This window comes from Theropithecus gelada, chromosome 12, assembly GCF_003255815.1.
Source record: "Theropithecus gelada isolate Dixy chromosome 12, Tgel_1.0, whole genome shotgun sequence".
NCBI lineage: Eukaryota > Metazoa > Chordata > Mammalia > Primates > Cercopithecidae > Theropithecus > Theropithecus gelada.
Window position 1 is genome coordinate 42,782,067 of NC_037680.1, and position 15,091 is coordinate 42,797,157.

Below are 15,091 nucleotides of genomic sequence, written 5' to 3' on the forward strand. Positions count from 1 at the left end.
ATAATTACTTCCTATTATTTATTTAACTGTGCCCACTATTATCCTACACATATTGAATTCACCTCTCAGAATTTTGTCTGTAAATGAGAATTAGAACCATATTTTATGAGGTCACTTTTAACTTAGACATCAATGATTCCATGTTTGTAAACACATTCTCTGTCAATCATCTTGCCCGCTGATGGTCACCAGGGAAGAGGCAAAAGGTTATTCAAAGCTCAAAAAGAACATTTTAAGTATATGTATTATGTCAGTGGCTTAGTTGCATGTGTATTAAAATGTGAAGGGCAGTATATTATTAATCAAAAGATGGTTATAACTAAGGGTAAGAGACAGGAATTATTTCAACTACTAATATAAAGTGAATGCTATTTTGATGGTGACATTTCTTTATAATATTTTTAAAACATTATTTTAACAAAAAAAGCTTATTCAGAGTACTAAGAGTAATTTGCCTGCCATATATGTATAAACACACACACACACACACACACACATATTTTCTAAGTAGACACTTAAGACATTCATATCTAAGTTTTAAAAAATCTGATCTGGGGACACAAAGGCTTCCAGGGGAAGAATTTAACAAAATATCTTGAAGCCTTGAAGCATGAAAAGCCTAAAAAGAATAATACAAAACAAAAACCCACACATCAGGGTGGTGAAATGAGCAAGTCAGAAACATTTTCCTTATAAAGTTTATCAGCCACACAATTACTTTATAGTTCATGTAAAATTATGAACTGCTTACAACTTATCATGAAAAAATTCCTTCCTGAACTGAGCTGAGGAATTTAGGGATGATATGCATCAAAGGTGAAAACATGTTTCTTTTACAAGCAAAATAGGTGGGTCATGTGATAATGTTCTATTGCAATATCTTCATGGCTCTCCTGCCAAAAGACTGATGTATATTTAATCACTTTATCTAATGGATGTGATTTCTAAATTCACAGCCATTAGGAAAGCTCTTGCTCTGGTTCAGCTGAGCACTCTGATTACATTTCCTGACTTCGTGGTTTCAGAGAAGCAGAGCTGGTGGAGAATTCCCTGGCTAGATTCATCAGTCTTTGCTATGGACAAGAGAATACAATAAGACCATCCAAGTCATTAGCCTTGGGGGTTGGGTAGATTCACTACATCCAAATCTTTAGAGCCAAGTGCCCATACGACTAACTTTAATTACTATAGAACAGATTTTTTCCCCCAAATTCCTTATCCTTCTTGATTAGATTGGAAACAAATCTCATTCTGGAGTCTTAAGTAATTACCATGAAGCTCATCATCATCAACCTGATACCATCTAAGAATAGGTGTATGTGCAAAATAATGCAATGATACTTGAAAAAAATTAAATTCTAGTATGATATGTTTACTGTTGTAAGATACAGTAAAAAAGAAAAAAACACTAAAAAATGTAAGAGAGCTAGACTGTATCACAAATAGTCTTCCCTATTGTCTTCATTCTATGGTGTTTCTTAAGAAACACGTACAATGTTAAAATAATACTTGACATCTCAAGAAAATAAGCCCTAAACCTGTAAAATAGGGAGAAAAAACTATAAAGTTGGTATATTGGTAAGTGTGCCTATTATAATGTGAATGTCAGTAAGATTTACATGGCCCTACTTTTAACAGTCTGACAGAAAATTTACAATAGATAAATCTATACTACTTATGGATTTATCTGACTTATGGATGATTCCCCTTTAAAGATTGTTCTATTCAATAAAGTTTTACGTGATTGTTGTATGCATTCCTTTGCTACAAGACCAGAAATAAAGCATATACAATGTGATCTAAATAACAAGTTAAAAAATAAAACACCATGGTAAATTAATGATGGTGATAAACTTAATAAGCCTACAATAAAAGCAGACTGCAGTAAGACTGAAACTAAGAAACCAAATAAGGCAAGGACCTTACATTCTGTACTGAAGTATAGAAATATTATTTAGGAAAGCAAGCTTCAATCACAAAACGTCAATCATTCATTAAAGTAATCTTCCTTTTAGTATATGCACGTTCATTAGACTCTGAATGAATTGATTAAAAATATTTTCTCAGAGTGGCGCCCAAGATGGCCGAATAGGAACAGCTCCAGCCTCCAGCTCCCAGCATGAGCGACACAGAAGACGGGTGATTTCTGCATTTTCAACTGAGGTACCGGGTTCATCTCACTGGGGCGTGTCAGACAGTTGATGCTTATCCACAGGTGCAGCCCAACCAGCGACCAGCGAGAGCTGAAGTAGGGCGAGGCATTGTCTTACCTGGGAAGCGCAAGGGGGAAGGGAATTCCTTTTCTAGCCAAACAAAATTGAGACACACAACACTTGGAAAATTGGGTAACTCCCACCCTAATACTGCGCTTTACCAAGGGTCTTAGCAAACGGCACACCAGGAGATTATATCCCACACCTGGCCCAGAGGGTCCCATGCCCACAGAGCCTCCCTCATTGCTAACACAGCAGACTAAGATCCAACTGCAGGGTGGCAGCAAGGCTGGGGGAGGGGCGCCCACCATTGCTGAGGCTTAAGTAGATTAACAAAGCTGCCAGGAAGCTCGAATTGGGTGGAGACCACCACAGATCAAGGAGGCCTGCCTGCATCTGTAGACTACACCTCTGGGGACAGGGCATAGCTAAACAAAAAGCAGCAGAAACTTCTGCAGATGTAAAAGTCCCTGTCTGACAGCTTTGAAGAGAACAGTGGATCTCCCAGCATGGAGGCTGAGATCTGAGAACGGACAGATTGCCTGCTCAAGTGGGTCCCTGACCCCTGAGTAGCCTAACTAGGAGACATCCCCCACTAGGTGCAGACTGACACCTCACACCTCACACAGCTGGGTACACCCTGAGATGAAGCTTCCAGAGCAAGAATCAGACAGCAACACTTGCTGTTCAGCAATATTCTATCTTCTACAGCCTCCGTTGCTGATACCCAGGCAAACAGGGTCTGGAGTGGACCTCAAACAAACTCCTACAGACCTGAGGGTCCTGACTGTTGGAAGGAAAACTAACAAACAGAAAGGACACCCACACCAAAACCCCATCAGTACATCACCATCATCAAAGACCAAAGGCAGATAAAACCACAAAGATGGGGAAAAAGCAGTGCAGAAAAGCTGGAAATTCAAAAAATCAGAGCGCATCTCCCCCTCCAAAGGAATGCAGTTCATCACCAGCAACAGAACAAAGCTGGATGGAGAATTACTTTGACGAGTTGAGAGAAGAAGGCTTCAGTTGATCAAACTTCTCAGAGCTAAAGGAGGAACTACATAACAGCACAAAGAAACAAAAAACCTTGAAAAAAGAATGGATGAATGGATAACTAGAATAATCAATGCAGAGAAGACCTTAAAAGAACTGATAGAGATGAAAACCATGACACAAGAACTACGTGACAAATGCACAAGCTTCAGTAACCGACTCGATCAACTGGAAGAAAGATTATCAGTGATTGAAGATCAAATGAATGAAATGAAGAAAGAAGAGAAATGTAGAGAAAAAAGAGTAAAACAAAATGAACAAAGCCTCCAAGAAATATGGGATTATGTGAAAAGACCAAATCTACGTCTGACTGGGGTGCCTGAAAGTGACAGGGAAAATGGAACCAAGTTGGAAAACACTCTTCAGGATATCATCCAGGAGAACTTCCCCAACCTAGTAAGGCAGGCCAACATTCAAATTCAGGAAATACAGAGAACGCCACAAAGATACTCCTCAAGAAGAGGAACTCCAAGACACATAATTGTCAGATACACCAAAGATGAAATGAAGGAAAAAATGTTAAGGGCAGCCAGAGAGAAAGCTCGGGTTACACACAAAGGGAAGCCCATCAGACTAACAGCAGATCTCTTGGCAGAAACTCTACAAGTCAGAAGAGAGTGGGGGCCAATATTCAACATTCTTAAAGATAAGAATTTTCAACCCAGAATTTCATATCCAGTCAAACTAAGTTTCATAAGTGAAGGAGAAATAAAATCCTTTACAGACAAGCAAATGCTTAGAGATTTTGTCACCACCAGGCCTGCCCCACAAGAGATCCTGAAGGAAGCACTAAACATGGAAAGGAACAACTGGTACCAGCCATTGCAAAAACATGCCAAAATGTAAAGTCCGTCGATGCTAGGAAGAAACTGCATCAACTAATAAGCAAAATAACCAGCTAATATAATGACAGAATCAAGTTCACACATAACAATATTAACCTTAAATGTAAATGGACTAAATGCTCCAATTAAAAGACACAGACTGGCAAATTGGATAAAGAGTCAAGACTCATCAGTTTGCTGTATTCAGGAGACCCATCTCACATGCAGAGACAAACATAGGCTCAAAATAAAGGGATGGAGAAAGATCTACCAAGCAAATGGAACACACACAAAAAAGGAGGGGTTGCAATCCTAGTCTCTGATAAAACAGACTTTAAACCATCAAAGATCAAAAGAGACAAAGAGGCCATTACATAATGGTAAAGGGATCAATTCATCAGGAAGAGTTAACTATCCTAAATATATATGCACCCAATACAGGAGCACCCAGATTCATAAAGCAAGTCCTTAGAGACTTACAAAGAGACTTAGACTCCCATAAAATAATAACTGGAGTCTTTAACACCCCACCGTAAACTTTAGACAGATCAATGAAACAGAAAGTTAACAAGGATATCCAGGAACTGAACTCAACTCAGCACCAAGCAGACCTAATAGACATCTACAGAACTCTCCACCCCAAATCAGCAGAATATACATTCTTCTCAGCACCACATTGCACTTATTACAAAATTGACCACATAGTTGGAAGTAAAGCACTCCTCAGCAAATGTAAAAGAACAGAAATTATAACAAATTGTCTCTCAGACCATAGTGCAATCAAACTAGAACTCAGGACTAAGAAACTCAATCAAAACCGCTCAAATACATGGAAACTGAACAACCTGCCCCTGAATGACTACTGGGTACATAATGAAATGAAGGCAGAAATAAAGATATTCTTTGAAACCAATGAGAAGAAAGATACAACATAGCAGAATCTCTGAGACACATTTAAAGCAGTGTGTAGAGGGAAATTTATAGCACTAAATACCCACAAGAGACAGCTGGAAAGATCTAAAATTGACACCCTAACATCACAATTAAAAGAACTAGAGAAGCAAGAGCAAACACATTCAAAAGCTAGCAGAAGGCAAGAAATAACTAAGATCAGAGCAGAACTGAAAGAGATAGAAACACAAAAAACCCTCCAAAAAAATCAATGAATCCAGGAGCTGGTTTTTTGAAAAGATCAACAAAATTAACAGAACACTAGCAAGACTAATAAAGAAGAAAAATAGAAGAATCAAATAGACGCAATAAAAAATGATGAAGGGGATATCACCACCAACCCCACAGAAATACAAACTACCATCAGAGAATACTATAAACACCTCTATGCAAATAAACTAGAAAACCTAGACGAAATGGATAATTTCCTGGACACTTACACTCTCCCAAGACTAAACCAGGAAGAAGTTGAATCCCTGAATAGAACAATAGCAGGCTCTGAAATTGAGGCAATAATTAATAGTCTACCAAGCAAAACAAGTTCAGGACCAGACGGATTCACAGCCGAATTCTACCAGAGGTACAAGGAGGAGCTGGTACCATTCCTTCTGAAACTATTCCAATCAACAGAAAAAGAAGGAATCCTCTCTAACTCATTGTATGAGGCCAACATCATCCTGATACCAAAGCCTGGCAGACACAACAAAAAAAGAGAATTTTAGACCAATATCCCTCATGAACATCGTTGTAAAAATCCTCAATAAAATACTGGCAAACCGAATCCAGCAGCACATCAAACAGCTTATCCACCATGATCAAGTGGGCTTCATTCCTGGGGTGCAAGGCTAGTTCAACATACACAAATCAAATAAACGTAATCCAGCATATAAACAGAATCAAAGACAAAAATCACATGATTATCTCAATAGATACAGAAAAGGTCTTTGACAAAATTCAACAGCCCTTCATGCTAAAAACTCTCAATAAATTCGGTATTGATGGAACGTATCTCAAAATAATAAGAGCTATTTATGACAAACCCACAGCCAATATCATACTGAATGGGCAAAAACTGGAAAAATTCCCTTTGAAAACTGGCACAAGACAGGGATGCCCTCTCTTACCACTCCTATTCAACATGGTGTTGGAAATTCTGGCTAGGGCAATCAGGCAAGAGAAAGAAATAAAGGATATTCAGTTAGGAAAAGAAGAAGTCAAATTGTCCCTCTTTGCAGATGACATGATTGTATATTTAGAAAACCCCATTGCCTCAGCCCAAAATCTCCTTAAGCTGATAAGCAACTTCAGCAAAGTCTCAGGATACAAAATCAATGGGCAAAAATCACAAGCGTTCTTATATACCACTAACAGACAGAGAGCCAAATCAGAAATGAACTCCCATTCACAATAGCTTCAAAGAGAATAAAATACCTAGGAATCCAACTTACAAGGGATGTAAAGGACCTCTTCAAGGAGAACTACAAACCACTGCTCAGTGAAATAAAAGAGGACACAAACAAATGGAAGAACATACCATGCTTATGGATAGGAAGAATAAATGTTGTGAAAATGGCCATACTGCCCAAGGTAATTTATAGATTCAATGCCATTCCCATCAAGCTACCAACGACTTTCTTCACAGAATTGGAAAAAACTGCTTTAAAGTTCATATGGAACCAAAAAAGAGCCTGCATTGCCAAGACAATCCTAAGCCAAAAGAACAAAGCTGAAGGCCACATGCTACCTGACTTCAAACTATACTACAAGGCTACAGTAACCAAAACAGCATGGCACTGGTACCAAAACAGAGATATAGACCAATGGAACAGAACAGAGCCCTCAGAAATAACACCACACATCTACAGTCATCTGATCTTTGGCAAACCTGACAAAAACAAGAAATGGGGAAAGGATTCCCTGTTTAATAACTGGTGCTGGGAAAATTGGCTAGCCATAAGTAGAAAGCTGAAACTGGATCCTTTCCTTACTCCTTATACGAAGAATAATTCAAGATGGATTAGAGACTTAAATGTTAGACCTAAAACCATAAAAACCCTAGAAGAAAACCTAGGTAATACCATTCAGGACATAGGCATGGGCAAGGACTTCATGTCTAAAACACCAAAAGCAATGGCAACAAAAGCCAAAATTGACAAATGGGATCTAATTAAACTAAAGAGCTTCTGCACAGCAAAAGAAACTACCATCAGAGTGAACAGGCAACCTACAGAATGGGAGAAAATTTTTGCAATCTACTCATCTGACAAACGGCTAATATCCAGAACCTACAAAGAACTCAATCAAATTTACAACCCCATCAAAAAGTGGGCAAAGGATATGAACAGACACTTCTCAAAAGAAGACATTCATACAGCCAACAGACATATCAAAACCACAATGAGATACCATCTCACACCAGTTAGAATGGCGATCATTAAAAAATCAGGAAACAACAGGTGCTGGAGAGGATGTGGAGAAATAGAAACACTTTTACACTGTTGGTGGGACTGTAAACTAGTTCAACCATTGTGGAAGACAGTGTGGCAATTCCTCAAGGATATAGAACTAGAAATACCATTCGACCCAGCCATCCCATTACTGGGTATATACCCAAAGGATTATGAATCGCGCTGCTATAAAGACACATGCACACATATGTTTATTGCGGCACTATTCACAATAGCAAAGACTTGGAATCAACCCAAATGTCCATCAGTGACAGACTGGATTAAGAAAATGTGGCACATATACACCATGGAATACTATGCAGCCATAAAAAAGGATGAATTTGTGTCCTTTGTAGGGACATGGATGCAGCTGGAAACCATCATTCTCAGCAAACTATCGCAAGAACAGAAAACCAAACACCGCACGTTCTCACTCATAGGTGGGAACTGAACAATGAGATCACTTGGACACAGGAAGGGGAACATCACACACCGGGGCCTATTGTGGCGGGGGGGGAGGGATAGCATTAGGAGATATACCTAATGTAAATGACGAGTTAATGAGTACAGCACACCAATATGGCACATGTATACATATGTAACAAACCTGCACATTGTGCACATGTACCCTAGAACTTAAAGTATAATAATAATAAATAAAAATAAAAAAATAAATAAAAATGTTTTCTCCAGTGGGTTAATTTTTTCTTAGTTACAGTAACATTGTAGGATATTCTTCTATATACTTATCAAGATACTTTTCCCCACACAGCATAAGAAGATATTGAGACTTCCCCATTAATCAAACTGAAAAGTAAGAAAAGGAATTCCAAATCAGAGCCTGTTTTAGAACTACGAGCATTCAACTGAAAATGGGTCTCCAGATTTCTGTGCTGCTCCATTCTGTTGCCACCAACAATTGATAATTGGTATCATTTTTGTGCAAGTGAGATGTGCCACGTTAGTGCTTTTTAACTTAGGAGTGTTCGAAGTTGTTAAAATAATAAACTGTTTTCTCTAAAGCAAGATTTAAAATTTCCAAGATTGATATCTTTCCATTGTGTCTGTTTTTTCTTTCTTTCTTATTAAAGCATCACAAATTTCTTTTGAAAAAAGAGCTGTGCTGGCTGTGCGTCGTGGCTCATGTCTGTAATCCCAGTAATTTGGGAGGCCGAAGTGGGCAGATCACTTGAGGTCAAGAGTTCAAGTCCAGCCTGACCCACATGATGAAACCCCTTCCCTACAAAAATACAAAAATAGTGAGTCTCTGTCTCAAAAAAAAAAAAAAAAAAAAGAAAAAAAAAAAAGCTGTGCTATAAAAAATGCCTTAAAACATTTAGTTACATAACACCAAGGAAGTTTGAATAAATTATGTAATAGTCATTCAATGAACAAGAGACCCTTTCTCTGCAACAGGAAATTTGATAATCTTCCTGTGACTAAAAAAAAAAAAATCATCTACAGCTCACCACTATGTACCGAATAACTTGCCATGTCGTTGGTCTGGCATAGAAGGTTTTCCTAACCTGCTGCTGACAGTCTCTTCTGTTCCCCTATTTGCAGTCTACATTCTACATTTAATTTCCCCAAAGGTCAGCTAGATGATTTCTGCATCCTCCTAATGTTCCCTCTGTCTGAACAGTTTCAACTATCCTGATCACCTGATTACTTGCTTTGTCATATTTGGCTCAATACCTCTTGTATGAAAAGATCTGACTTCACCTCCTTCCTTCCCTCAAATATAAATTCAGCTCTTCATCAGTTTCTCTTTCTCCCATATCTCCAGTCTGCTTTGAGTTGCCAGCAGTCCCCTAACGCAGATTTTTATCCTACTTCTACGGTGCTTCATTTCTTTCATCACCCCTGTCTCCTTCAACTAGATTCCAAGCTTCATAGACAGGAAATTTGTCTTAGGCATCTATTATCACCAAGGTATAGCATGATATCTGACACATCATATAAAATTGTTAAATGCTTGATGAATGAAGATGGTGAAATACTTCTCCTAACCCAAGCACTTGAAGAAGCACGCTATCTAATTATCTTGCCTTTAAAATAACATAGATGTCACACTGATTTGTAAGACAATTTTAATTATTATTTAACAAAATTATCTAAGATTTTTCAGTGTTCCAAGAGCATTCTTCAAATATTTACAATAATCCATAACTATCATTGATTTTACATCAGAAATGCTATCTTAAATTTATGGCACTATCAATTGCTCTTTTTCTCCTTATTTAAAAAACTGAAACATTGAAAAACAAAGCAATTTCCATCCTTTTATGGAGGCTGATATGTGCAAAAAATATAAAGATTCTGGTATTACAACCTGTTTCCCCATTTTAGTGGCATCGAAATAGAATTTAAAAACAACACTATCTGCTTAGGTTTAATTAAAGTAGCTTCCCCCGCCCCCCGCCCCAGCCATAAACAGGAAGGTTAAAAGTTTGGTCAGATGGATGAAAAGGGGGGACAATACGGTGGACACCAACTAAACTTTAAAGTTCTCTAATTTGGGATTACACAAATCCCAAAGTTTTTAAGTTCACAGCAGAACTTAAAAATACATTAGGCACATTTTGACAAGTTCACCAGTACTTAAGCACCTTAAACTTGTAGATATTTTATTTGAAACATATATTTGATTAAGGACAAATTGCCAAATCTTTGAACATCCAACAAAGTGATCAATTATTTAATTGTTTTAGAAACCAAGGCACAGATACAATCCTAGATGGTTGATTAATCCTAACTTAATTTTTGCTATGAAAATAGTTTATGCAGTTTGAAGTTTGCATGCAAATAACAGGGAGAAGCTATACTGAAAAGATTTCATTTCCATTAAATCCAAGACACATTTATTTGCAGAAGTTGCACATATGACTAATTTGGGGTTATTAATATGGTTGAATATAAATATAGCAAATTTTCATTGGGAGAAAATTTGGAAAACACTGAAAAACATAGAAAAAAATAAAATAAAATTAACCTATTCCAAGAAAATTACTGTTTTTTTTTTTTTTTTAAAAGAGATGAGGTCTCCTACTGTCACCCAGGCTGTGGTGCAATCATAGCTCACTGCAACCTCCAAACGCGTGGGCTCAAGTGTTCTTCCCACCTCAGCCTCCCAAGTAGCTAGGACTACAGGTGTGCACCACTATGTCTGGCTATTTTTTTTTTTTTTTAATGGAGTCTCTCTCTGTCACCCAGGCTGGAGTGCAGTGGTGTGATCTCGGCTCACTCCATCACTGCAACCTCTGCCTCTTGGGTTCAAGGGATTCTCCTGCTTCAGCCTCCTGCGTAGTTAGGACTACAGGTGCACGCCACCACACCCAGGTAATTTTTGTATTTTTAGTAGAGACAGGGTTTCACCATGTGGGCCAGGATGGCCTCAAACTCCTGACCTCAAGTGATCTGCCCACCTTGACCTCTCAAAGTGCTGGGATTACAGGCATGAACCATGGTACCGGCCCTAATTTTTTTTTTTTTTTTTTTTTTTTTTTTTTAGCAGAGACAGGGCTCTTGCTATGTTGGACTGGCCTCAAAAACCTCCTGGCCTCAAGCTATCCTCCAGCCCCCACCTCCCAAAGCACTGGGATAACAGGCATGAGCTACCACACCCAACCTGTCTTCATATATATATATACACACACACACACACACACTGACAAAATGTTTTCCAGAAAGGCTATAAAAATGTATATCCTCTTTAGCAACATGTAAGCATATATTTTTCCACAATGTTAAGTACAGTCATCTAAAACAAATACTTCATAATTTGATATTTAAAATGTTTTTATCTAAAATGTGAATTTCCGGAAACATTTCTAGTTCTTCTTTGGTCAGTCTCTTTAGTCTCTTGATCTTTTCTTCTATTGAAATATTCATCATTTCCTTCTTTGCTACGGGTTTGTGTGTGTGTATGTGTGTGTGTTTGTGTGTGTGTTTGTGTGTGTGTGTGTGTTAAGGATATTGATACCTCTTCACAAAAATTTCTTTTTTTTTCTTCTGCCAGTTTGTCATCTTTTAATTTTTGTCTTTACTGAAACTGGTTTTCAAAAATGAATAGAAATATAAAATTACTCTTTAAAGGAATTATGCATTTACTTTAACATTAAAAATATTTACCTTTTTGTGCATATATGTTTTCCTCTTGGGAGGGCAGAGTTTTATTTTCATAACATATTTCTGAGAAACATAGGCCTAGAAACGAGATTTGTTTGTTTTTTGTTTTTTTTTTTTTTTGACAGAGTCTCACTCTATCACCAGGCTGGAGTACAGTGGCATGATCTCAACTCACTGTAACTTCTGCCTCCTGGGTTCAAGCGATTCTCTTGCCTCAGCCTCCCAAGTAGCTGGGACTATAGGTGTGCGCCACCACGCCCAGCTAATTTTTGTATTTTTAGTAGAGACAAGGTTTCACCACGTTGGCCAGGATGATCTTAATCTCTTGACCTTGTGATCTGCCCGCCTTGGCCTCCAAAAGTGCTGGGATTACAGGCGTGAGCCACTGCGCCCGGCCAAAATGAGGTTTTTCACAAAGTCCCTGAAGTCTTGTCTGAGGCTGGGTGAGGCTGCTTCTTTACCTCAAATTGAACTATCCTGCTTAGCCTCTGCCTCTTCTCTTTTCTCAGTGTTTGGGTCACCCACCTCCTCAGAGCTACTTTACAACATTTTTTTGTATTTAGATTTTTGTAAAACAAAATTTCTTTAATGCAGATGACTCTATTCTAAATAAACCTTATATTAATACTGTACATTTTTACACACATAATGGTTTGCAAAAAACATTCATTCATTCATCCAAGTTCATTCCAGACATACTTTAGAGGAACTATTATTTGATTATCATCCCAAGCATCAGAGCAGTTAGTAACTCCAGAAACAGAACATTTTTAAGTTGAAAAGTTAGGTCTAAATTGCAGGTTTATGACTCCCATTTTTTCCCCTAAATAGCCTTCTTATATTTATTTTTGGAGAATAAATTTAGCCACAAAACTCAAAAGTATGTATAATGAAAAGTACTTCTCTCACTCTCCAATGTTTCCCAGCCATCCAAATTCCTGCCCTGTGGACCACGGTACCAATCCCTTGTGTATCCATCCATGTGGTTTTATCAGCATGTATACATCTACTCATTTTTCTTTTCATGCAAATAATACCCTATGTAAACATGGTTTCATACCTTCCTTCATCACTTAAAAATCAGACTTGGAAATCTTTCCGTATCAGTATGTATAAAGCCACTTCTTTTTATAGCAGCTTCATAAAGTCCTATTTTACAGCTGTACCCAAATTATTTAGTCATTCCCACACTGTAGAACACTTAGGTTGTTCCCCAAAGGTACAATAATTATCTTCTCATGATTAGTTTTTCTTTTTTTAAACTACTCTTTTGTGGGTTCTTTTCTTTTTGTAACTTTTAAGTTCAGGGGTACATGCACAGGTTTGTTACATAGGTAAACTTGTGTTACAGGGTTTTGTTATACAGGTTACTTCATCACCCAGGTATTAAGCCAAGTACCCATTAGTTATTTTTCCTGATCCCCTCCTTCCTGCCACCCTCCACCCTCCAATGGGCCCCAGTGTGAGTTGTTCCCATCTATGTGTCCACATGTTCCCATCATTTAGCTCTCACTTGTAAGTGAGGACATTCTCATGAATAGTTTCACAGTAAGGTATTTTATTTGTAAGACAAATGCTTCAGAGTGAAATTGCTGAGTCATAATTGTATATGCATTTTTAATTTGCCATAATAAAATATTGCCAAATTTTCTTTTGTTAGCTAGTGTAATGCCTACAAGGCCATAGCTGAATTTCTACCCTGCCCTAACTCTGCTTATCTTTGAGAAACAGGTAAAATGTTCCATTTGTAAACAGCCCAGCTGAGATTGGTTAGAACCAAGATAGCTGACTAAAGGACTTCAAGAAGACCTCAGGCATCATTATAATCTCATATTCATGCTAAATGACACCCTCCTCAGTGCCATGACAGTTGATAATCACCATGACAATGACCAGAAGAAGCCATAAAAGGACAAAAAGGAAGGCGGCACTCTCGTTCCAAGAAGTTCACCACCTATTTCTGGAAAAGACAGGAACATTCCTCCCTTCACTTTTAATGACCAACTTCTTCATTAGAGATACTTTCTATTTCAATTTCCTCACTCCTCACTAGTGAAGAAGTTGACTTGTGAGCCACACTTGCACTTCTCCATTCTTTGGCCATCAAATAAAGCTTGCATTGCTTGACGCTCACTTTTCCCGTTTCTTGTATTGGGTCTCCAATACCAAACAGGGAAAGAGGCCATCTTTTGAAGCTACCAAGGAGGTTATTGGTATATCGGTAACACCTTCATAAAGACCTACCAATCCATGCTCTCCCCAAACAGTGTGTTAGGGATTGTTTGCACATACCTTCAATAAAGTATTTCATAATCTTCTTTTTCATCTTTGTGATCCTAATAAGTGGGGAATGAAACCTTTTTTTTTTTTTTTTTTTGGAGACGGAGTCACTCTCTCATTGCCTAGGCTGGAATGCCTTGGCATGATCTCAGGTCACTGCAACATCTGCCTCCCAAGTTCAAGCAATTCTCCTGCCTCAGTCTCCTGAGTAGCTGGGATTACAGGTGCCTGACACCACACTTGGCTAATTTTTGTACCTTTAGTAGAGACAGGTTTTCACTATGTTGGCCAGGCTAGTCTGAAACTCCTGACCTCAGGTGATCCGCATGCCTCAGCTTCCCAGAGTGCTGGGATCACAAACATGAGCCACCACACCCGGCCGAAAACTTCTTAATTCTTATCATTTTAGTTTGCATCTTCTTTTGTGAGTGAGGTCAGGGATCTTTTCATATCCTCAGATGCCATTTGTGCTTTTTTTTCTGTGCTCTTTCTGTATGTAGTCTTGTCCACTTTTTAAATAGACTATCAGTGTTTTATTAATTTAGGATCTCTTAACAAAATAATAAAATTAGCTTTTTTTTCTGTGGTATATAATACAAATATTTTTATAAGTTTGCTGTTTTGTTTCTTTTGGTTTATGGTAGTTTTTGCCTTTTAAAAGCATCTACATTTTAATTAAATTCAATTCACCCATCCTTTCTACAGTGGCTCTTGTGTTTTATATTATCTTAGAAAAGAATTTCTACTTCAAGATTTTGAAAGAATTATTGGATCCTTTGTAGTTCATAAGTGTGATGACTGGGTTTTCACATGCAAGTGTGAGATATTCCTCCCTCAAACCTTGTAATGACATCAAAATATTATCCATCTCAGGTGACAAGAAAAATGAAAACAAAACCCTCACATGTTTTCTTCTAGCAGTTTTGTGGTTTGTACGTTACTTTAAATATTTGATTCCACTAAAATGTATCTTGGGTTAGGTGGCAAAGTAGTAATCTGAATTTATCTTTATCCATATGACTACCCAGGTGTCCCAATGACACTTATTAAATAATATTTCTTTCAACCTATTTAAGATGCTACCTTTATAATTCTCATATATAATTATGCCTATTTCTAGATATCATATTTTCTTCCAGTGAATTGTCTATTTAGGTCACCATACTATTTTAATTACTGTATTTGCATAAAT

At 37.7% G+C, this 15,091-nt stretch overlaps 1 protein-coding gene and 1 non-coding gene across 3 annotated transcripts in view; one reads left to right on the top strand and one right to left on the bottom strand.

The window, feature by feature from the left end:
* Nucleotides 1-15,091, bottom strand: part of SCN9A (sodium voltage-gated channel alpha subunit 9) — a 186,427-nt gene that overhangs the window by 154,933 nt on the left and 16,403 nt on the right. The gene's annotated exons all lie outside the window — the stretch shown is intronic.
* On the top strand, nucleotides 14,671-14,773 carry LOC112636844. The gene has a single exon (XR_003122314.1). It is a non-coding gene; the product is annotated as a small nucleolar RNA U13 (small nucleolar RNA).